The following is a 24418-nucleotide window of genomic DNA, read 5'->3' on the forward strand; positions in this document are numbered from 1 at the left end:
TCAATTCGGCTTTGACCCTATGACTTCATCCATGTATTGATGCTCTATAGCGTGGAGAACCTTTTTTGAGAATTCTCCATAGTAATTCCCATATAAACCTATTTTGCTTTTGGGCCACCATTAAATCACCACCGAAATGGCTGAAAATTTGACAGGACTCTGGTTTTGCACCAAGGATTGTAATAAACATATGGGAGCTTTGAATTTTTGACAAGTTTATAGTCTGAACTGCCCTAGTGCACATGTTAGGATTGCTCCAGCTATTTATTATATGATTTGTGTTGTAGATTTCCTGCTTGGATTTCTTCAAAAAAAAAAGTCAATTACTATATGAATTACTCCTTGCAATAGTCCATGAATAAATCTACGGAAGGCACGAATTTCCCAACTGGAAGAGAACGTACCCTGGAGCCATCCTACTGATGAATAAATCTAGCGATTTTCCTAGAGATTTTTCAATAATTCCTCTTAGGATACCTTCAGGGATTCTTCTAGGCATTTCTTAAAATGTTCCTTTATCAATGCCTTCAGTTACTACTCATATAGGAATTCCTTTAGAGATTCACTATGATTACTTTGTTAGATTTTCCAATTGGGCATCCTCTATGGATTCCCCGGAGATCCCTCTTGAGATTTTTCCAGGGTTACTTCTTGGTATTCCTATACGAAAATCTCTTGGTATTACTTCTGAAATTCCTTTAGAAAATCTTGTTGGAAATTCTTCTGGAATTCATGCTAGAATTTAACAACCCATTACAGCTGTGATTTCTCCTTAAACTGCTCCAAATATTCCCCAGTACTGTTTTTCAGGAATTCATCCATGGATTTCTCAAGAAGATTTCTCCAAAGATTGCAATAAGGATTCTTTCAGAATTCAGATTTTTTTTTTTTGAAAATGCTTCAGGAATGCCTCTAGAGATTTCTACGGAGATTGCAGTAAGAATTCTTCCAGAAATTACTCAAGGGATTTATCCAGAGTTCCTGTAAAAGTTTTTGCACGAACTGTTTACGGGATTACTTCGGAAATGTCTTGAGTGTTACGTTTCGTAATTCCTCAGATAATTTCTCCAGAAATTTCCCCAAACATTTCTTCAAAGATCCAGAGATCTCCAGAGATTTTTTAGAGATTAGGCTCTGGAAATTTAAGTGCAACGGCAGTGGAAACGTAGCCAATTCTGGCAGTATGAGTGTCTATACTTGTCAATCTGATGTTGGTTCATTTTCATTCGTTGACAGCTTAAGTCAGATGTTATGATTTAAGCTGCGCTAACCAGTGTCAACTGTCTTCTGTACACGCTCAGAAAACCGTTCTGATAAACGTGAACAAGCAAACGCAAATATGAGAACAAGCAAATATACACCGTAAACTGGAACTAGTTCCAGCTGTCAATATGGGCGTTCTAGAAAACGTGAAATCTAGTTCACGGTGTACATTTCTTATTGTTGTTATCGTTGCTATGCATAGTTCCCGTTTGTTCTCGTTGCCGTGAGTGGGAGTGCACGTATATCGGAACGGATTTTTTTGTTCACGTTTTGTTCAGTTAGAAGAAGGTTGTGTTCTAGTAGGGATGTAATGACAAAAAGAAAAACAAATAAGACATTTGATAGTTCTGCTGTAAAAGCACTGCATGTTAACTTAACCAAATACCATTTTTATTCTGTGCCCTAAACACCCATTCGATTTTCAAAAGTTCGTAACGCCAAATTTGGCAATTTCAGACCCTATCTGCTATCTCTCCCCCGCGTAACTATTTTTGTAAGAAACAGAGGTCCAATTTTGAGAAAAGCTGGCATAAACTCAATTTTTGAACATGTCATATATGGGATACTGCATGTTGAGCATTCATCCATAATACCAGGAGCATTAACTGGCATTTAAAAAAAACTAAAATATTGATTTTGTATCTTGTTACAGCACTAACTAGCTGTTGATGGAAAAAAAATGAGTTTTTGATAAAGAACACAAACAAGTTCAACCACTACAAAAGCCCATTGATATAAGTAATACAATTGCTTTCAAAAGTTTATTTGTAAGTTCTTGTATATATCAGACATATGCAATCGAGCAAGAAATCAAAATAACACTTTTGGCTTCAAAATTGACATTACATGTCATTAGTATGAGAAATTCTTATAGTTCGACTTCAAAGTGTCTTACAAATCGCTCCCTGCTACTCCTCGCGGGGAGATTCCGTTCAAATGCTCGTTTATGTATGCAGAATTGGTTAAAGAAAAATGCAACTGCCAAGAGCTGCTAAAATAATAACGCCATGATGATATGTGTATGGTAAAATTGTATGAAAAACTTCGATTTTGTTCGGATTTTGTTCGAAGAAATCGACAAAAAATGAAAATGCCTTTAAAATGAAATTGAGCGCTAAATCATGTTCCAATACATTCATATAGGCTAAAACTTGCAGACTACTATGATTTGGCAATTTTTGCCAGGTATTTTCAAATCTGGACTACTGTGAAGCGTAAATCAGCGCTGGACCCCCCTCCCCCTCATTGGCGTTACGTAATATTTGAACAAACCCAAAGCAGACTCTACACAGCTATCTCCGTCACTGACGTGCTCAGAACATGTTTTCATGAATAAAAAAAATTATTTTAAAAAAATGTCCCGATTTTGTCAGGTATCCGATTTTGTGAGCCCAAAATGCTACTAGGGGTTGACAAAATCGGGTCCTTACTGTATATCATTTTTGTCCTTTTTACACGATAGCCATGAGTCCCAAGTACTTTGGACCTAATTTATTCGACTGATTAAGAGATAAACAAAGGGTATCTCGATGATTTTCTTATCCATTTGTTGATCCGATTCAAGATCTTTTGGCAGTTAACAAAGCTATGTTTAAGCATTTCATACAAGATTCTAGGCTAGGAGGTGCCTGGCATTTTTGTCCCATTGTCAATAATGCTATTTTGGGAACCACATAAAATAAAAATGTTGAATACGAATAATACAACAATAATTTTAATAAGTGTGAGAAGGGTTCTGTTCACCATAGGTGGATTAAATTTTTTTTTCAATTTCAATTTCATCAGCTTAACAATACACTATTATAGAGATGCATTGGAAACATCAGCAGCCCCGCGTTTCATACATAACGAGTAAAATTTAAACAAAGGTTGTTTCTCTTCAGCAGTCTCTTCAAATAACTACCCGACGACTACGAAGTAAAAACCAAACTACCTATCTCACCGTCCTGGATTCCCACCACCGACTCATCAACGTGGCAGCAAACAAAACACTCGCTCACTTACCTTTTAATTTCGTCCGAAATTTTAGTCCGCACCTCATCGTGATCCGTGTAGTGAATCTCGGTCGAGTCAAAGCGCACAAAGTCCACCTTTGCCTTCTTGGTGCCGGAGCTGGCGGTTGTGCTGTTTGTACTGTTTCCTTGCAGTTTGAATGATACCGGTGGCAGCTCTGTACGCTCATGCTGCTGATTGTCGTCCTGCTGGTCGGGTTCCACCATCATCATCATCGGCGGGATGCTGATGGTGGAAACTGTTACCTCGGCCAGGGGCAGGGTGGCCGTCGGGGAGGGAGGCGTTGGGGACAGTATCCGGACGCTGTGGGTGCTGCTGGATCTGTTGGGAATCTTTCTGATTCCGACGGGCTTGCAGATGCTCGGAGGCGGAACAACGACGTCTGTCCCGACGTCTGTCGCGGCAGCACTTGTTTCATAGCTTTCGTTCGCGTACACATTTTCCATGATATTTCTCGGTGGCACACTGTACGGCCACCGGTATTTGTTGAGTTACGCCGTTTGTTTCAATTGTTGCTTGTGCTAGGTTGATGGTGCTTCCGTGGAGGAAGCCAGGACATGGCTCAACTGGGTCATTGGTGTCGTCGTTGTTTGTTGCAGCGTGGTGCACACTCACACGCTCTAGCTCGCTAAGAAACACTTCCGGTAGAAAAGGCAAATTATGGGATTTACGGTGGGTGATATTTCTGGGCTGGTTGCGTTTGTTTGCTTATTTTCCGGCGACAACTGTTACAGATAGGTGCATCTAATGCTGAAGGATGGTTGGCTATTGCTTGGCTTTTTTTGTAATTAAAGCGTAGACGTTTCTTTAGTTGACTTTAATGAGCAACGGTCTTGTTAGTTATTGCGTCGGAGGTGACCTGGAAAGAAGGCAGAAAAGAAAATTTAAGATTAATTGTAAAACAGCAATTCCATTGCAAATCTTCTCGATAGAGTTCCTTGATTTCCATATTCTCTCAGGGAATTCTGTAAAAACTCAAGGCACTTTGTCGGCTATTTCCATGACGTCCCTTACCAATAATGTATTTTTGTCGAAAATTGTAATGTATAACAAATGAATATTGAATCCCATGATTTGGATAATAATGTATATTCGTCCAATTTTTGTACAAAACTTGGCCACTGTGGGCCACTACATGAATTCGTGATTTTGCTCTACCACTCTTCTTTCCTATTAACACCGTTTTCGCCAACCATTTACTGAATATTTAATTAACAAATTAATGCCACTTGTTAGCCAACTGCCCAGTCATGGCATGTCAAGCAGCCTACGCGGGTTCATACAGGCAGGTGCTTCGTAGCGTCCACAATTCATGCGAGACAGTCGCCGTCCCATCGTACCCCCCTTGAAGGTTTGGCAAAATTTCGAAGCCACAAATTAATTCCACACGCCGAGATTGCAAAAAAAAACCTCTGTCGTCATGTCCAGTGGAGATAAAAAACAGGTTCCCTTTCTGGCAGAACTTTCGATGGTCCAGCAGTGCCTCACTGATAGTTTATGAGTCGTAGCGAGGTATCGAAGGCCTATCGCGCCAGACCAGACGCCACTTCATCATCATCGTTGTCGCATCGCATCGCAGGGCATCGCATACTAGAGGAACGGTGAGCCGAGCGCGGGTTTTGTTGGCCGCGCGCAGATTGAATGACAACCGGCAATTTGTCGACACATGCTCGACGCGCCTACCGCTCCGCTACTCTCGAAGCTGTATACATACGGCGCGCGATGCATGATTGACAAGCTGCTCTCAGGTTGCTGCTAGTAGGGTGATGGATTTTGCATGATGAATTTCATTATCGATTTATTAATCGTTACGCTTGTTTCACGCAGGACAGTGGTCGGAAGGGAAAATATGTGATCAAAACCTAGATTAATCCACCTAGTGGTGATAATGCCTTTCTCGTTGTAAATGCAATACTCATGATATATCCACCTAAGTAAGCCGAAGTATTCCTGATCAGTGATCATGCTTGATTTAGTCATTATTGAATTGGGAAACTTATTGATGGCACATAGGGTATTGTTCCATTTGGGCAGGTGTACCTATTTTGGGCACTTGTCGCTATAACTAAGTCAATTTCAAACCGATTGATTTGAATTTAGATACTGTACGTGCCTAACTTTGGACAAAATTTCAAAACAATCGGTTTGAAATTGACTTAGTTACAGCGACAAGTGCCCAAAATAGGTACACCTGCCCAAATGGTACAAGACCCTATTCCGACGTTATGTTCAATATATAGGCAGAGCTGAACAATATCAGTCCTACCATTTAACTTTTGATCACTATCAATATCAATGGAGGTTGTTTAATATCAAGACGATAAATTCAATTACATAAATATATTTATGCAATTCAGTGTCATAATTTCGATTTTACACAACTCATTTCAGTATCATAATGGCCAACTTTTCCGTACTGGTTCATAATGCAACTTAAATGAGTTGCATAATGAAAAATAGTTGCATAATGTTCATAATGCAACTCATTTGAGTTGCATTATGAACATTATGCAACTCAAATAAGTTGCATTATGAAAAAATCATTGCATAAAATTTTGTATGGAACTCGTTGCAAAACTCGACTTTTTCAACACTCTTCGTATTTATCCAACTCGGCAAGCCTCGTTGGATAAATGTACGACTCGTGCTGAAAAAATCAACTTTTTGCAACTCGTCACATAAATAACTATTTTGCACAGCTATGGCAGATTATGCACGAATACGGTTTCCCGGATAAACTGATACGATTAATCAAGGCGACGATGGATCGAGTGATGTGCGTAGTTCGAGTATCAGGGACGCTCTCGAGTCCCTTCGAATATCGCAGAGGGTGACGGCAAGGTGATGGTCTTTCGTGCTTGCAGTTCAACATTGCTTTAGAGGGTTTAATTAGGAGAGTGGGGGTAAACACGAGTGGGACGATTTTCACGAAGCCCATTCAGCTGCTTGGATTCGCTGATGATATTGATATTACAGCTCGTAAATTTAAGAGGATGGCGGAAACGTACATCCGACTAAAGAGTAAAGCCAGGCGAAGGCAAAGTACATGATGGAAAAGGGCTCCAGGGAGGAATCTCCACGCCCGTCACCCCGAATTTATATCGACGGTGATGAAATCGAGGCGGTTGAAGAATTCGTGTACTTGGGCTCACTGGTGACCGCCAACAACGACACCAGCGGAGAAATCCGATTCGGAACACCTAAATGGCCATAACTCCGTAACGACTAGACCGATCCGATCCATTTTTAACTCGTTAACGCCCAAGGTGTCTCACAATTCAAATCTTTAAATAAGTTTGTTATCAAAGGTCAAGTTCCAATAATATTAAAGATGGAAGTCTATGGTGTGGTTCCAATAAAAATCTTGATTGTAGGTCCTCAATATCTGATAATTTTCCCAAGTTTTATTTCAGCAAAACTTCTATGCTATTGTTTTATTCTGATCTGTATAGATACAATACAGCTCTACACAAGTGAGAGAGATGATAATTACTCAAAGAGAAAAGAAAAATGACTTATAAATTGGGGCAGAAATCTAACCCGTTAAACGCCTAAAAGTATGCATGGCCATTGAAATTTCATGTAGTTTCAACTGAAGTGTTGAACATTTCTCAAATTTAATTTTCTAAAACAAATCAAATAAAGAGTGCTTACTACAGTGACCGGCACAAAAAAGATCCACCATATAGTTGTTACAGTGTCTAATGAAAACTACATGCAAAATTGATAAAATATTCCTTTTAATGAATGCACTCCATCCATTTTACATTGTTTTAGTGTTCTTTGTTGAAAAATATTTGGGTTTTGAGAAATTATGGGATTTCTGATAAGATTGAGAAAATTGCATAAAAATTTGGTATGACAGAAAAAATATCCACTTAGCAATTAATTTTGAAACTTCAAAATTTCGCCAAATTTTCACACGTCTTGCTTCTTGGTGTATGCTTTTGTGATGTTTTCGACACATGAACTTTATTTTGACATGACTTTTATCAATTTTAGGGTGATATGGGGTGAGTTTATTTTTCATGGTTGGTATAATGGATGAAATTTTCCCTAAACTACAGAAGCAATCTGTAGGCAACATTGAATGCTATTAATCTGCAATATGACAATCATTCAGCTTGCAGATATACAGAAATGTAATTTTTTGGACAACTTTTGTCCATGTTGTGAAGATTATTAAGGATTATTTTATAACTCAAAAAACTATTACGTTTGTATATCGCAATGATCACCTCCATTTGCTTGTGCTGTAGCTTGCTGGAAGTATACTCTATCATATTCATATTGAAAATTACAAATTTGGCACATTTTTGCAATTATCAAAGTGTATATGGTAGAGTATACCTCCAGTATGCTTTAGCACTAGCAGATGGAGGTAATCATTGCGATATACAAACGTGAGTGTGTTTTGAGTTATCAAAAAATCCTTATGAGCTTCACAACATGTGCATTTCTTTGCATTAGTCGACCAAAACTCATAAAAATTGTCCAAAAAAGTACATCCCTGTATATCTGCAAGCTTAATTATTGTCATATTGTAGATTAATAGCATTCATTCTTGCTTACAGATAGTTTCTGTAGTTTAGGGAAAATTTTACCCATTATACTAACCATGAAAAATAAACCAGCCCCATGTCACCCTAAAATTGTAAAACTCATGTAAAAATAAATTTCATTTGTCGAAAACATCACAATAGCATACATCAAGATGCAAGACATGTGAAAATTTGGTAAAAATTTGAAGTTTCAAATTAAATGGCTAGATTGATCTTTTTTTCTGTCATACCCAATTTTTAAGCAATTTTCCAAATCTTATCAGAAATCACTTTATTCCTCAAAACCCAAATATTTTTCAACACAGATTACTAAAGCAATGTAAAGTGGATGTAATGCATTCATTGAAAAGGATATTTTTATCATTTTTGCATGAAGTTTTCATTAGAAACTGTTTCATCTAGATGGTGGATCTTTTTTGTGCCGGTCACTACTGTAGCATAACCTAACGTCAAAATAGGGTAAGTGTACCAAATATGGCTATAGTACCAATTAAATCAACAAGAATAATTTTGTGAACAACAGATCACCAGAGATGGAATCCTCCTCAGAGCAAAACAAGAGAACAAAAAATCTGCACCACGCTCCCGCATCCAATGCTAGAGCGGCTTCTCTCGGTTTCTTTCACCTTCCTGCTTGCAACTTGTGACACCGAAAGGGGCTGTCCATAAACCACGTGGTCATGAGGGGGGGGGGGGGGGGTTCGGCGAATGACCATTTTGTATGGACAAATAAAAAATTTTGTATGAACTAATGACCACGCGGGGGGGGGGGGGGGGGTTGAAAAGTCCCAAAAAAATGACCACGTGGTTTATGGACAGCCCCAAACATGTGCGGATTTGTTTGCATAAAAAAGTGCGTTTACTCAAAATTGAGGCACTTTGTGCACCGGGAGTTAACATAAATTTGCTTATGCTCAAAAATCAATAATTAACAAGCGTACAAGTATTTATGTATGCAATTGTGTCATGCCATGCGAACGGAACGATCATACCGCGTAAAACGCCGGTGAAATTGTCGATCAACTTTGCGGGAGCCTCAAAAATGATGCACGAAAATCAAGGGGCCTGCAACTCTAAACTTTCACTAGTATGGCAAAATACTAGAAAATACCACGGAAATACTTTCAGATAAGCAGACTGATTGCTTTGATTTGTCTGGATATATGAGCCAAGCATTTTGGAGAGCTGTCAAAACTGATAAACTAATGTCTGGCTAAACAAGAAGATACGGGGAAGGCTGAACATTCCCATTGGAATCTATGGACTTGTCCACCGATGAACCGAATTCATCGCGGTCCGAGAATTTTGACACTAGAGCGGGGCCGTTCTAGTCAGAATTGGACGATTCTGATTGGAACAGACCCCGCTCTAGTCTCGGACCGCGATGAATTTAGTTCATCGGTGGATAAGTCCATTGCAATACCTACTTATTAAAACGTTACTTAATGTTAGTAGCCGTGCTGTCCCGTGTTGAAATAAGAAGTTTTGTAGCAGGATGTTGGTAAAAAAAATTAAATGGCAGACAGGAGTTTGGTAATCGACAACTGAAATGAAACAACTACATAGGTCATTGAACAATTTATTGATGCTCCTTAGAAAAATATTAAAAACAAAACGTGCAAATTTTATTCTCTTGACGCAATCCTTGGTTACATCTTTTCGAATTAAATTTTCAACCGTGGTGGCTACTTATTACTCGTACTCCTAGCACTAACAAGCCGATGCAGGTGCAGGCGCTGGTGCTGGTCTTGTAAAAGGATTGACCATTACTCCGGGATCTATTTTGATGTTGAGACGTCAGTTCCGCTCAACTTCCATTCAACGTTACTCGTTTGTTGAAGGTCATGTGTGTATATACTTCCAGCTAGCTCTGTTCATCCAATTAAATTCTGTTCCTTCCGTGAAATCGTCAGTCGCTACAGAAAAGAGATTCTGGTGCTGCCTTTATTTGACCACCTGGCTCAACTGGTAGGTCAATGCGTAGCACAAACAACTTGCTCCTTGAAGAACCGATCGAGTAAATATCCTGAAGTAACGTTTGCGTTGCGTTGAAAAAAAATCTATGAATTTCTTTTTACGAAGACAAATCGACAGCTATGTCAACAACTCTGAGAACTGTTTTCTTCGTATGGACGTTGCTATGGACGCAAGGCATGCTACGCTCATACTAAAAAATACTAGCGATACTACTGGTATACTTGAGCAAGAAATACTAGAAAGTTTAGAGTTGCAGGCCCCTTGACGAAAATGTTTCTCTTTGTGCTGATTTTTTGTGATTCGATGTTTCTCTTTGTTTTCGCATGCTTCCTCCTTGCGCTACGCTCCCGCACAAACGATAGCGGTGGGAGCGGACAAAGATAAAGAGAACAAAAACATGCATTTGAGGCACATTGCGGGAGCAAATGACAAGCCTGCAGATCACTTTCACAGAAGATGGTTGCACTCATTTAAACTGCACACTTTGCTCAAATTATGGTAGAAATAAATCATTTCCCTTAAAATTTCGGCTTCCTTGCGCCCTTTTTCGAAGGAATGTATGCAAATAGAAAAGGAACCAAAGTTAAAAATTGTAACCATAACTGGTACATGGCTCCAATCATTGGCACACGCTGTAATAAATACTAAAAATAATTTTGGCTACGTTTCTACTTACAGTCATACCTCGATATAACGTAACCTCGATATAACGTAATCTCGATATAACGTAACTTTTACCTCGATATAATGTAACTTTTTTTTTGTCCAACTTTTCACTATTTAAATAATTAGAGTGATTTATAAAATTTTCTATATGATATTTCACCCCTCCTGGAACCAAGCCTGCTATCCAGTTATGGGTTATATGACCAATTTCAATGTTTTATAAGAGTTTTCGGTGTCACAGTTGATAAGAAATGTTATATAACTCTTTACATAACAAATATTACATCTTCTAATCATTATTGGCATTTCATCCCTGCTGGAACATAGCCTTTTAACTCCAAACGAGATGACAGTAGACCGCATTGTAAGTGAACTCGATTTCGTGTAATACTGGGTGTAAGAACGCCAGTAACGGTCCGCTTTGTCTTAGAGTAAATTTTGCAGAAAATCACTAGAGAAATTCTCTGATAAATCCCTGGAGGAACTTCTTGAGAAATCACTGGAGAAATTCGCGAAGAAATCCTCAGAAGAACTGTTGAAGGAATTCCTGGAGGAATGCCTAGAAAAAAAAAACGTGCTTTATCCTCGGAGGAATTTCTAGCGCAATAAACACAGTTATTCCTGGTAACATTCAGGGGCAGTCTTTAATTACATAAGGAACTTCTGTATGAATCTCAGCCAGGGATAGGGTGCGACTCAAAACTCTTTGCGTGCCGCACACTCTGCTACGAGACAGCACAACAAACTAGAAGGAGACGCGTACGCGCAATCGGTTGTGTGTTGCTCGCTTACTTTGCCGCGCGCTGGAGCTCTCCTGTCTCTCACATTCTGTCGTATGCACTCTCTCGGTGCTTGTCTCCGTGCTTGGCACTTGGCTTGATACTACGCACGATTGGAAAAATTTCGAATCAAACGACCCATCACTTGTCAACGCTTGACAAGCTTAACAACTTTGCCGAAAACACAAACTCTTCAATTAATTTATTAATTGATTTTTTCTGTTTGGAGACAAGCGCAGTCCCAAGCACCGTGCATTACTCCCTGCGCCGTGGAGCTAGTGCTGCGATTGTCTCTCGCACAATTACGAAAGCTCTCACTCATACGTCTTTTGTCTCTCGGCAAAACGGGAGACGGGCACTTGCGATTGTGTGAAGCACACGCTTTTTTCGCACCGCACGGTGCATGCCGCCAATCCCTGATCTCAGCAGGAACTTCTGGAGAAATTCGTGCACTGGTGGAATCCTAGTTGGATTTTCAAGAAGGGTCACAGCGAGAGTCCATGGAAAAAAAACTTAGGTTGAGAATATTGCCAACTGTTTTGACATCGCGCGAACGTTATCAATCCTCGCAATATTTTTGTTTTTCTGGTCTTTCATGATCATTAGTAACGCTTGCAAACATCTGTAGATGAGAGCAGTAGTATTTCGAAATTTATGTTTTTGCTGTACAGTATGACAAATTATAATGTTGTTTTTATCTGTGAAAAGAATCAGACCGTATTTAGCTTGCAAATCTGATTTCATTGATCATAATTAATAATTATCTTAATAATATATCGTCTAGCTCAAACCTTTGTAGGGGTATGTGGCGGGACCATTATCATCATCATCATCAAAATTCCTGAAGTAATTTACAAAAATCCTGGATGCATTCTAGGAAGTATTCCTGGAAAAATCAAATAAGGAATATCTGGAGGAATCTTTGAAGAAATTTCTAGTGGAATTCTATCTGTTATTCTTGGAGAAATCCTTACAATATTTTTTTAAGAATTACTTTTGTATCTCAGAAATAAATTTCCGAGGAATCTCTGGAGAAGATTCTGGAGAAATCACAGAAGTTTTTCTAGCGGAATCTGAAGAGGAAATCTTTTGGAAACTCCATCAAATTGTGCTGGATGAGTTGCAGCAAGAATACCTGAGTGAATCTTGGCAAATACCCCAAGTAACACACTTGTCATAGAAGAGTCACAGCGGCGCAGGTTTTCATGAAGCAGAAGTCACTGCGATTTACTTCTAGGAAGTAAGAATTCATTTGTTAGAAGTAAGTCACAGTGACTCCTGTGCAACAAAACCTGTGCCGCTGTAGTAATCCAGTACCGTAAACCGGGGTCAAATTGATCTTCGGGTCGAAATTGATCACATGTTTTTCGGTTAGGTTTAGCATATTTTAAGTAATTTCCTTTCAACTATCGTGTAGTTGGGAATCGATACTAAACGATATTTGCTTGGAAACTATTTGAAGTATGTTTTATCTAACGGAAAATCGTCTGATCAATTTCGACCCGGAGATCAATTTGACCCCGGTTTACGGTACTTAAATCATGGTAGGCTGTGAAACTGACTTATGACGTATGACTCTTGAAGACAGGACATTCGCTAATAAACCACTAAAGAATAAAGAAGTCCAAGTCTTTTACTTCAATTCAGAAGTGGGATAGAGTCCAAGCTGTTCAAGATGTTTTTACGGAGCCAGAAACCCTCGGAAATTCAAGATTTGGGAAATATCGGAAGCGGTCTTCCTTTCTCGGATCGTCAAAACTCAACCGATGGGAATTCAAGTTCTGGACAATCTGCAAACATAGGAGAAGCTTCGGGCAGTGGAGATGGATCCAATGTAGCTGAAAACTTCACCAGAATCAACCATGAAGGAAAACGTGGCGATGAACGGCTTTTCAAAATGGAAGAAATTTCTGCGTTGCTGCCGGATTTTTCGGGCTCCACTCAAGAAAATGTGAATCATTTCATCAACATTGTACAACATACTAAACAAGTTTTCAAGATAAGTGAGGAAATTATGAAGCTGTTGGTTTTCAAATGCTTAAAAGGAAATGCTCAAGTTTGGTTTACTTCGTCACCGGAATTGATGTCAATGGAATTTGAAGATTTTCTTGCTAGTTTGAAGATGACATTTGTGCTGCATGAGAGCTTGTTTCAAGTACGCAAACGTTTGGAATCAAGAAAATGGAGAGAAAATTAAACTTTTGGCCAATACTGCTGTGAAAAAGAATTTTGGCGGTACCATTACGACTTCGGGAGTCAGAGTTCGTGGAATATCTCGTCGAAGGAATTCCAGATCAACAATTGAAGAATCAAGCTAGGATGCAGAATTTTTCAACAGTTGCTGATGTTTCGAGAGCCTTTTCAATGATCAAACTTCGTGGACCATCGACTTCAACTTCGCTCGAGTGCTATAACTGTAAGTTACCAGGACATATTGCCGCAAGATGTCGGAAAATCCGCCAACCATTCGACCAAAGGGATCAATCAACCCGCCGAAATAATCCATGGATGAGAGAAACTAGGATTGGAGCCGTTGATGCTACATCAGAGAGTCAGGCTGAACAAGATTACAACAGACTGGTAGATATAAAATTGACAGACAATGACCAATGTTTCACAGCTCTATTTGATACAGGAAGTCCTGTTTCTCTGATATGCCTTAAATTAGTAAAAAATTCAAAAATTCTTGATTTTGATAACAAAAAAGTTTACAAGGGTATCGGAGGAACACGACTAACCATTTTAGGTACATTAATAACTAACATTTGCGTTCAAAATGTCCATTGCAGGATTAAATTTTTGGTCGTTCCTGATTTGACGATGTCATCGTATGAGCTATAATAGGAAGTTATTTTATAATGAAACCTAACATTCAAACCATCATCGAGAGAAGCCGTATTAAAATTTCGAGAACTCCGGTGATCCGAAAGGAGGTGCATGGAAATAAAAATGAAATAAAACAAATAAGTTCCCTTGAAGAATCTGAAATATTGAAAAGTGTTGGAAATGTAAGTAGCGATCATATTGCAAAGTTTATGGAAATTTTTAAAATGGATTACATTTGTTCCGATAAGCCTAGTCAGCCAAAAACAAAATATGAAATGAAAATCTCTCTAAAAACTGGTACTCAGTTTCACTTCAAACCTAGAAGACTAGCATATTCTGAAAAAAATAAAGTAGATGATAAAATTAAAGAGCTTTTACGTGACAAAATAATTAAAGAAAGTGATTCTCCTTATGCCAGTCCTATTGTATTGATTCCGAAGAAAGATGGCGATGTTAGGATGTGTGTTGATTATCGAAAACTCAACAAAGATACATATAGGGACAACTATCCTTTAACAATTGAAGAAATTTTAGATAAACTCAGGAATAAAAAGATTTTTTCAGTTTTAGATTTGAAAGCAGGGTTTCACCAAATTAGAATTGCTCCAGAATGCACCAAATACACTTCTTTTGTTACACCATCTGGGCAGTATGAATATTTACGTTTTCCTTTTGGACTCTGTAATGCTCCAGCCAGGGATGGGAACACTCACTTTTAAAGATTTACACTCACTTGCTATTTTCTCAGCTCAGAAGCGTGCAATCAAGAAACGATGTATGGACGACTTTTGCATTGTGGTTTTACCTAAAACTTTTCCGAGCAGAGTTGGGGTCGCACACGCATACCAAAGTCGTGACAGAGTTGTAAAAGCGACTCTCCACGAGGTGAGTGTAATTTACATTCACCTCGTGGAGAGTTGCCTTCGCAGCTCCCTCACGACTTCGGTATGCGTGTGCGACCCCTACTCTGTTTGGCAAAGTTTTAGACAAAACCACAATGCAAAAGTCTTCCATACATCGTTTCATGATTACACGCTTCTGAGCTGAGAAAATAGCAAGTGAGTGTAACTCTTTGCAAGTGAGTGTTCCCATCCTTGGCTCCAGCAGTATTCCAAAGATTTATAAATACTATTTTTAAAGACTTGATTGCTAAAGGTAAAATATGTGTTTACATTGATGATATAATAATTTTCTCAGATACAATTGAAGAACATTTAGAAATAATGAAAATGGTTTTTAAAATTTTAAGCGATAATCTTTTGGAATTAAATTTGGAAAAATGCAAATTTTTGTTTACTGAAATTGATTATCTGGGATATACTATCAATCAGAATGGTAAACGTCCGAATCAATCGCATATTGAAGCTGTTTCTAAATTTCCAGTTCCTAAAAATGTTAAAGATGTGCAACGCTTTTTGGGATTGACAAGTTATTTTCGGAAGTTTATTAAAAATTTTGCTACTATTGCAAGACCATTGTATAACCTTTTGAAGAAAGATACAGCTTTTGATTTTGGAGAGGCACAAATTAGTGCATATGAAACACTTAAACAAAAATTAGTCACAGCACCAATATTAGCTATTTTTAACCCTAATGCTGAAACCCATTTACATTGTGATGCAAGTTCCCATGGGTTTGGAGCCATTTTGTTACAGAAGCAAGATGACAACAACTTTCATCCAATTAATTATTTTAGCAAAAATACTGACAATTTTGAATCTAAATTACACAGTTTTGAATTAGAAACCTTGGCAGTTGTTCATGCAATCAAGCGTTTTCATGTTTATCTATCCGGTATGAAATTCAAAATTTTTAAGGATTGTAATGCTTTGGCACAAACTTTAATTAAAAAAGAAATAAATCCTAAAATCAGCAGATGGGCTTTGTTTTTGGAAAATTATGACTACACTCTTAAATATAGAGATGAAGCTAAAATGCGGCATGTAGATGCATTGAGTAGGCAAAATATGAGTAACGAAAAACAAATAACAAGAAAATCTTGAACTTATCAAATAAATGTATTAGAAACAGAAGATGTGGAAAGAAATGTGATACTCGCTCAAGAACAGGATGAGAAATTGAAAAATATTAAAACACACCTAGAAAACAGCAGTTTTCCAAACTTTGAGTTAAGTAATGGCATATTATTCAGAAAGAATGATGGTAAATTGTTGTTAGTAATCCCAAAACTAATGATTGACAATATCATTAGAATGTGCCATGATTTAAAAGGTCACATTGGTATTGAAAAGACGATGATTGAAATTAAAAAGCACTATTGGTTTTCGAACATGAGAAAAATAGTGAAAAAGTATATATCTAATTGTTTAAGTTGCATATTTTTTAGTCCCAAAGAAGGGAAAAAAGAAGGTTTTCTTAAATGTATTGAAAAAGGTAATCAACCTTTCAACACAATCCATTTGGATCATTATGGACCAATACAATTACCGTCGAGTGGTGGATTCAAATATATTCTGGTAGTTGTAGATGCCTTTACAAAATTTGTTAAATTTTATTGTACCAAATCAACCAACACAGAAGAAGTAATAAAACATTTGTCTAATTATATGAACTATTACAGTAAACCAGGAAAAATAATAACTGATAGAGGATCTTGTTTTTCTTCGATGAAATTTGATAACTTTGTTAAGAATAATTATATACAACATATTAAAACTGCTGCTTATACTCCAGAAGCTAATGGCCAAGCGGAACGTGTAAATAGAACATTATCGCCAATGTTAGCTAAATTAGTTAGTGACACAGGCTTAAAATGGAATAACTTGTTGAGTAAAATAGAATATATACACAATAACACATACAATAGATCCATTAAAAATTATCCCAGTGTTTTGTTGTTTGGTTTTCATCAACAAAATTTGAATGTTACTGAGCACAATTTGCAAACATTTTTAGATACTTTTCAGAATAATAGCAATAACGATGATTTGAATACAGTAAGGAATAGAGCGAAAGAGGTAATAGAAAATAATCAAAATTATAACAAGCTAGTAACAGATAAAAAACGTAAAAAGGCTACTGAGTACAAAGTTGGAGATTTTGTAGTACTGAAGATAAATTCGGCTTCTAAATTATCGGAAAAATATAAAGGTCCATATGTTATTAAAAAAGCATTGCCAAATGATCGTTTCTGATATTGAGGGTTTTCAAGTTTCCAGCCTTCCTTATCACTCAATTTGTTCACCAATAAATATGAAACATTGGCTATCTCCCTTGCTATCTCCTGATGATTTGTTGAATACAGATTATGGTTCTATTGATGAGGGCATCAACTAGTCAGGATAGCCGAAATGTAGTAATCCAGTACTTAAATCATGGTAGGCTGTGAAACTGACTTATGACGTATGACTCTTGAAGACAGGACATTCGCTAATAAACCACTAAAGAATAAAGAAGTCCAAGTCTTTTACTTCAGCCGCCGTGAGTCTTCTGCGACAAATGTGTTACTTTGGACTCTTCGAACAGGAATAGTTGAAATATTGGAACTTTTTGGAGGAGCCTTGCAGGAGTGACTGAAGAAATCCTAGTAGGAATTTTAAGAGGAACGACAGAATTCATAATATCAAGAACATCTTTAGCAATTAAGGCAGGCGTTCCTAAAGATATCATAGCAGATGTAAAACTTAGTAAGAATTTATGGAGGAATCATAGAAGGTTGAAGGATCCTTGGATAAATATCCTTAGAATCACATGAGGTATTTCATGAGGCACTCAACCAGGAACTCCTGGGTGAGTTCCCGAATTATTTCTAGAGGAATCCCAAGAGGAATTCCTGGAGGCATCATTGGATTATAATTTTGCCTGCGTCACATAGATTTCTTACTTATAATCACACCAATAGATAACGCTTGACGTTTGACCAGTTCTAGATGCAAAAAAAGAGAAGAAGCCTGCTTTATGTGACATTGGCTTAAATAGTTAAGGTGAAACATCAAGAAATCCTATTGCAATTTTCTGCTATTCTGCTATTCTGCTATTATCAACGCATCCCCTGGCTTTCGCCCATCTGCGTTGTCTTTTCACTAGGCAATACGTCTACCAATTGATGTTTATGGGCTTGCCGGACCAAGTCATGTAGCTAAGCCAAACACCCCACCTACAACTGTTGGGTAGGCACCATTGTCCCGCCCACTGGTCTTTTACAGCTAGTTGTAGGTGCATGTGTGCGTGTAAGTGTTGGTGTAAGTGTGTTAGTGTTGGTGTATTGTAGGCGCCAACTCGTTCTAATCCACTCTGATTGCTAACACCCTATTGAACCATTACCCTTAAATCTGGCAATCTATGAAATAGAATGAGTTAAGCGCCTGTACATAAGTCAGTTAATCAAACAAGGAATATTAGTATTAAAGCGAAGATACAATGAAGCAACGCCCCGAACCTCGAGAGCACAAACCCCAAGAACCAAATGACAGGCTGCGCGAACAGTCGATCGACTGGCCACCACCAGTGAATAACCAATCGAGCAAACCCTCCAGCACAAACCGCCACCAGCTCTCCCGACCTGCGCCCAACAAATCCGAGGCACAGCCCAGCCATAGCTTCACCTTAAAACCAAAAATCTAGATTGCAGAGCACAATACTTCCCAAGTAACCACGCAGCTCGGGCCGCAAATCACGCACAACATGTCACAAATAAAACAAACGCTACCCCGCCCGTACAACCGAAACCGATCTAGGATAGAGAAGGGCCTCTTTCCACTCCAACCCGTACTCAACTGCACCCACAGGGTAGCGCACCCCACACACGCTGCACTCATGCATCCATCACGACCCGAGCCGCACGATCACCTGGGTTGTTTCTATCTGCATGACCTCACCCAACCCGTAACGCAGAGTTTAAATCCCTCTCTTGCATTACAAAGTACTCCCTCTTCCCAAAAATCTGTGCGTGGTATAAATGAGATCTTAAGGCTGAAGAAATCGTCACCAATACAATCGCCAACACTGAGCACTCAATGATGTCGGCCTTATCAACGACGACCCCCTCAGTCCCAAACCCAATTATCCCACACTACCCAAGTAACCACCCTGCTGAAGCCGTAAGCACCGCACGCACAAAGCACACACACACCGACACGCACCACCCCACACAAACCACCAAGGCCGAACAAAAGCGGAAAGCGGTGCCACCACTGCTGAATCACGACTTTTTCAGTATAATTCAGCAATCGTAGATCCATTCCTCGACCTTACTCAGCCCTAACGGTCCATAGCAATGCCTGTCAATATATGCGCCTCGCACATGCAACCCCTACACCGTAACAGTATGGTCACTTGGGTATCCCTGGGTTTTGACATGATGGTCAGGGATCACAGCCATCAAAACGTTCCACACTTTATCAGGGCTTACGACCTGTAGACATGATGATTTCTCAATAGTTTCAAGCTCTTTCGGACCTTCCGCTATTGGAGACCATCATGGCTAGCAGTGTTATCAAGAAATCCTATTGCAATTTTGCATACAAACTTTAGAGACACAAATCTGATGAACAAAGCATCGAAACAAGCCGTACTTGTAAATCCTGGCTTTGCTCACTCGCAAAAAGAGGCAGCTTTTGCAAATCGAGCGCATTTGTTGACGAATTTTTAAGATTGGTGCTCTTGAAAACGTGAGTAGGGATCCAAGTCGGCCATTGTGGCAGCCATATTCGTATCCTCTGATGTTTCTCCTTAAATATATAGAGACATGCTAAGTATTCGACTTATGTATGATCTTACAAACTTTTAAAAATATATAAAATTCAATAATGAAAAAAATATATAAGAAAGGCTGGAAATCACTGTTGGGTGATTAATATAATCTTTTTGGTAATTTTCTTTTCAAAATATGTATTTAAAACGAAATTCGTGAAAATTTTTTTTTGCTTCGATATAACGTAACTTCGATATAACGTAACGAAAATAAAATTGCAGTTACGTTATATCGAGGTATGACTGTATATCTTTCCTGTAAAGCAGGGGTTCCCAATCTTTTTCAGGTGGCGACCCCTTTTGGGAATTGTCAAAACATCTGGGGTCCATCAAAAAAGTAGACAAAAATATGAATTAAATGAACTAAACCGATTTTTTTGGACACAGTGACGTAGCCAGAAATTTACTGTGGGAGGGATTTTCGACGATCAATGATACGTTATTTTTTATTCGACACTCACAGTTCGTAAACAATGATGTCATGAATATTAAACCTGAGTCGTAGCTGAAAAATAGCGGCGCAGCCGAAAAATGTTTTCTTCTGGAAGCGTTTTATACTGAAATTTTGTTCCTTAAATTGTAGCTTTTGGGGGTGGCGGTATACAAAATTTAAAATTGGTATAAATTGCACAATATGGAATACAAATTTAACATTTTTTTTGGTAACATCGCACCCGCCTCCCCCCACTGGCTTCACACCCCTATAAACATCTTGGATTTCAAAATGGCGTCAGATAATTGAGTTCAACCCAATTAGATAGATTAGATTAGATACCCATATTGCATAGTATCCGAAGCAGCATTGCCGATAAATCGCATACATTCTGAAGTTTTGGCCACCATCTTGGAACCTAAGCCGCCATCTTGAATTCTAATACCCTATTACCACCTCCACATCCAAAGGAATGTGTATACCTAATTTGCTTTAAATTTCTTGACGCATTCCAGAGTTATGCCAGAACATGTATATATACAGCCATTCCATAGAAAAACGATACCGTATGCGTGATAATGTTTGCACCATCGTACAAATAAGGTACCCATATCACCTGTACACAGAATGGCTTGGTTTTTATAGCATGCACGTAAGCTCTAACTCATATCACAGTAGGTTGCGGGTAAAAAAATCCGATTTCTTAAGTTTAAAATGTGCACCATGAAGGGGTAGCAGCGGTAGTCGGGAATTGTCCACGCGCAAATGTTAAAAAAGACATTTCAGGAGTGTTCAGGAGAACCGTAAAATAGTCTTAGACCGAAAAAAAGCAATGGCAACTATTCCCGAAGGTGTTCACTGGTCGTCCAAGGTTAACATGGATTAAGAAAGCTATCGCTGCCACCAAAAATAAGATTTGGGTGAATTATATGCGCTCAATGAGAAAAATGGCAAAGAAACGCGAAATCAGCGACTTAACGGCATGGCATATCGAAAAGGAAAATTACGGTGGCCTTAATGATCCTTCGACTATAGAAAAAAAAACTTACTTTATTACCAATGACATCCAGGAGCTACGAGTAGCGCCATATAAGAAAGTCTTGAATTTGCCCGAACGCAACCTCCGTTTTTTTCGATTTCCGAAAAACTATCGATCCGTACCAAATTCCAGAATCAATAGTTATTATAACTTTTGTTTGTGTGTCAATGTCTACAACATTAGGCAATATCAAAATAAAAAAATAAATTCAAAAATTGTTAATCTTGACTTTGACACTACCACGGATACTTTTCGACATTTGCGCGTGGACAAATCACGAGCTAGGTTGCCACTTAGTCATTGTGCAAGTGTTAAACTAAGAAAATCAACACTTTTTATTCACAGCCTACTATGATATGAGTTATAGCTTAAATGCCTGCAAATAAAACCAATACATTGTCTTCACAAGTGAAACTGGAATTTTATTTAACGATGGTGCAAACATTATCACGCATACGGTATAGTGCATCTCCGATTGTGGTGAAACTTGGTGGGCTTGTAGTTCTTCGGAAATAATTAGACACGTATTTTTTCATTTCGTTATTAGGGTGACCAATTTTCATATAGGGTGATCCAAAAAATTAAGGCTTTTCAAAACTAAAAATTTTCAAAAAATCGTAACTTTTGAACCAGTTGACCGATTTTAAACTTCTTTTTTTTTTTGTTTGAATTCACGAATTAGCCATTTTTATCTCACTTTCTCTCCTCTTTCGCACTTTATATAACAAATTTAGCTCATTTAGTATGGACTTTATATACCATTTTCTACCTTAACTTAGTCTAGGCCTTGTTTATGAACATTTCATAACAATTTCTGTGTCTTGATATTCACCTATCAAAGAAAGAATTGAAGTTGCACCAAAAAAATTACGATTTCAACAAAAACCCGACTCGGACTTGATTTGGAAGGTGACTACAAACTTTTGCACGGTGACTTGTGTACCTAACTCGATAATTTAAATTATGTTATGAATTTTTCCACTAAAATCTAATGAATGACTCTCAAAGAGGATAGAAATAGGGCTCTAATGCAACTTTAATTTTACAATGTGGTCGACCCAATTTTGAATTACACGGAAAACAATTTCTCGTACAGATTTAGGAAAAACTTGTAAGTTTAGGTAAACTTTTTGAACTAAAAATTTCATATGAAATTGGTGAAATGTACCTACGAATCAAATCTAACTCTTTATCTTTCGATAGAGTCTAAGAACGAGTGGATTAAATGAAGGATGACTGAGATATGACCGAAGAACATTTCCATGTTTTTTAGGGGGTGACCCCAAACTTTTGCACGGGAGTGTATGTATTGATTACTAACTTTGCCGAAGAAACCCGAGTAGAAGTAAAAATCATAACAATATCATCATTTGATATTCCTCAGTGAAGTGCTCAAGATCATAATTAGCTGTTGGTTTGTTTGACATAAGAGATATTGTACGTTGCATGAAAAACACATTTATGACGACTACTTTTCCAGGTCTTGAAAGATGGTCGAAGTTCAATCGCGGTGCAAATACCACGTGTAGTCGCAGCAGTCATCACATCACCCGGCAACGTGGTGAACTTTTTTCATGAAATATCAAAGAACTCTATGATGGAAAATTTGAAAACCAGGTCTGTTGCCTTAGGCGACTATCTCGCGCGTATCTTTGACTGCGACCAAAAGTAGTCGCCAAAGTAGATTTTATTTTGATTCTTATAATAAAAGATCAAAAAATAAGATCAAAAATTAGTATGGGGAAAAACATAATAATATCTCATTTTGATGTTATAAGATCAGACTAATATCTGGGGAGATCTGGGCTGTAGCACATCTAACCAATATCATAAAATGATCTGACAGATGGATTAGAGTAAAAAAAAAAGAAAAATGGCCGCGACCAGAATCGAACTTATGACCTTGTGATTTATGAGCAGTGACATTACCACTGCACTACGACTCATGTCTGAAAATAGGAGGTAACAAGATCATCAACTTCTACGTTTCCAAGGTGTTTGCGAGTCATGGTAGTTGTGTTGGTTTGGTCCCGCCATGTTGTAGATGAGTGTGTGAAAGAACTAATTATGATCTTGAATAGTAGTTTTCAGATCTTACAATTTTCGGATGTTATAGATGAATGTGTCAAAGAACTGATTTTGATCTTGAGCAGTAATTTTCAGATCTTTCGATTTCTGGATGTTGCAGATGGAAATGTGAAGAGATAATTTTGATCTTGAGCAGTATTTTTCAGATTTCTCAATGATAAATGTTCTATTGCAGAATATTAATACAGTTTCCACCCAAAATTTGCAAACTGACGTGATGGTATGGAAAATAAAAATGAATTAAGACTCAATTAGGAATTGCATATTTTCCTAAACTAAAAGAGCACTTTTCTCTAGATGATTTTACATTCAATGCTCTTTCTCTGAATTGTTAACAAAGCTTGTGATCCAAACTTTAAAAACGACATGTGTTGAAACATGTTTGGTTTATTTTGCGCCTAATACAGGACGAATTTCCACCAATAGAACGCAATCAGTGAAGTACCAGATTGTAGTAATGAGCTGAATTTTTGTATGGTGAGAAGGTAAATTCTCAATCTCTGCAACGAAATGACTCAAAAAGCCTGGCTGCCTTGCCTAACCTAATAGTGTTTGAGCAAAACTTTAGGTAACTGTGTTATTGTTTTCTTCATTTCTTGCAACAAAGTTTTCCAAAGTTTTATTTCAACAGCACCAAATAAGGCAAGGAATCATAATACCAACGCCTCCTGCATAATTTCGTTGTAGAAACGGAGCATTTACCTTCTAGCCATAAACAATCAGCTAAAAATCTAGTATGTACTTCACTGAACGTGCGCTATTGTGAACTGTCGCCCAAAAAAGCTTTGGAAAAATTTAGATAAAATGAGTTTATATTTCTATGCCTTTTTTAAAGAAAAGCAAATATCGATTATATGCATTTTTTGTGCCGATTACTCTGTTTTTTTTGTTCAATTGCCGCATCCATAAACCCGCTTATTGAAAATAAAGGCCACTTCTACTTCCTTTTTGTCCCAGTGCTTGTTTGTAAAATTTGTGGTGTACATAAGGAAACATCTATTTATTATGTAACGCTAAATTCGATATTGTTGAACTCGGTGGTTGGTTCATAAGGATCTGG

At 38.0% G+C, this 24418-nt stretch overlaps 1 long non-coding RNA gene across 1 annotated transcript in view; it reads right to left on the reverse strand.

Annotated features, from left to right (window-relative positions):
• Positions 1-3228: 3228 nt before the first annotated feature.
• The window catches only part of LOC134288344 (uncharacterized), a 451989-nt gene continuing 430799 nt past the window's right edge, over positions 3229-24418 (reverse strand). The window contains exon 4 of the long non-coding RNA XR_009997908.1: positions 3229-4135. This is a non-coding gene — a long non-coding RNA (uncharacterized LOC134288344). The remainder of the gene's footprint in view (positions 4136-24418) is intronic.

Source organism: Aedes albopictus, chromosome 2 (genome assembly GCF_035046485.1).
Source record: "Aedes albopictus strain Foshan chromosome 2, AalbF5, whole genome shotgun sequence".
NCBI classification, from domain to species: domain Eukaryota; kingdom Metazoa; phylum Arthropoda; class Insecta; order Diptera; family Culicidae; genus Aedes; species Aedes albopictus.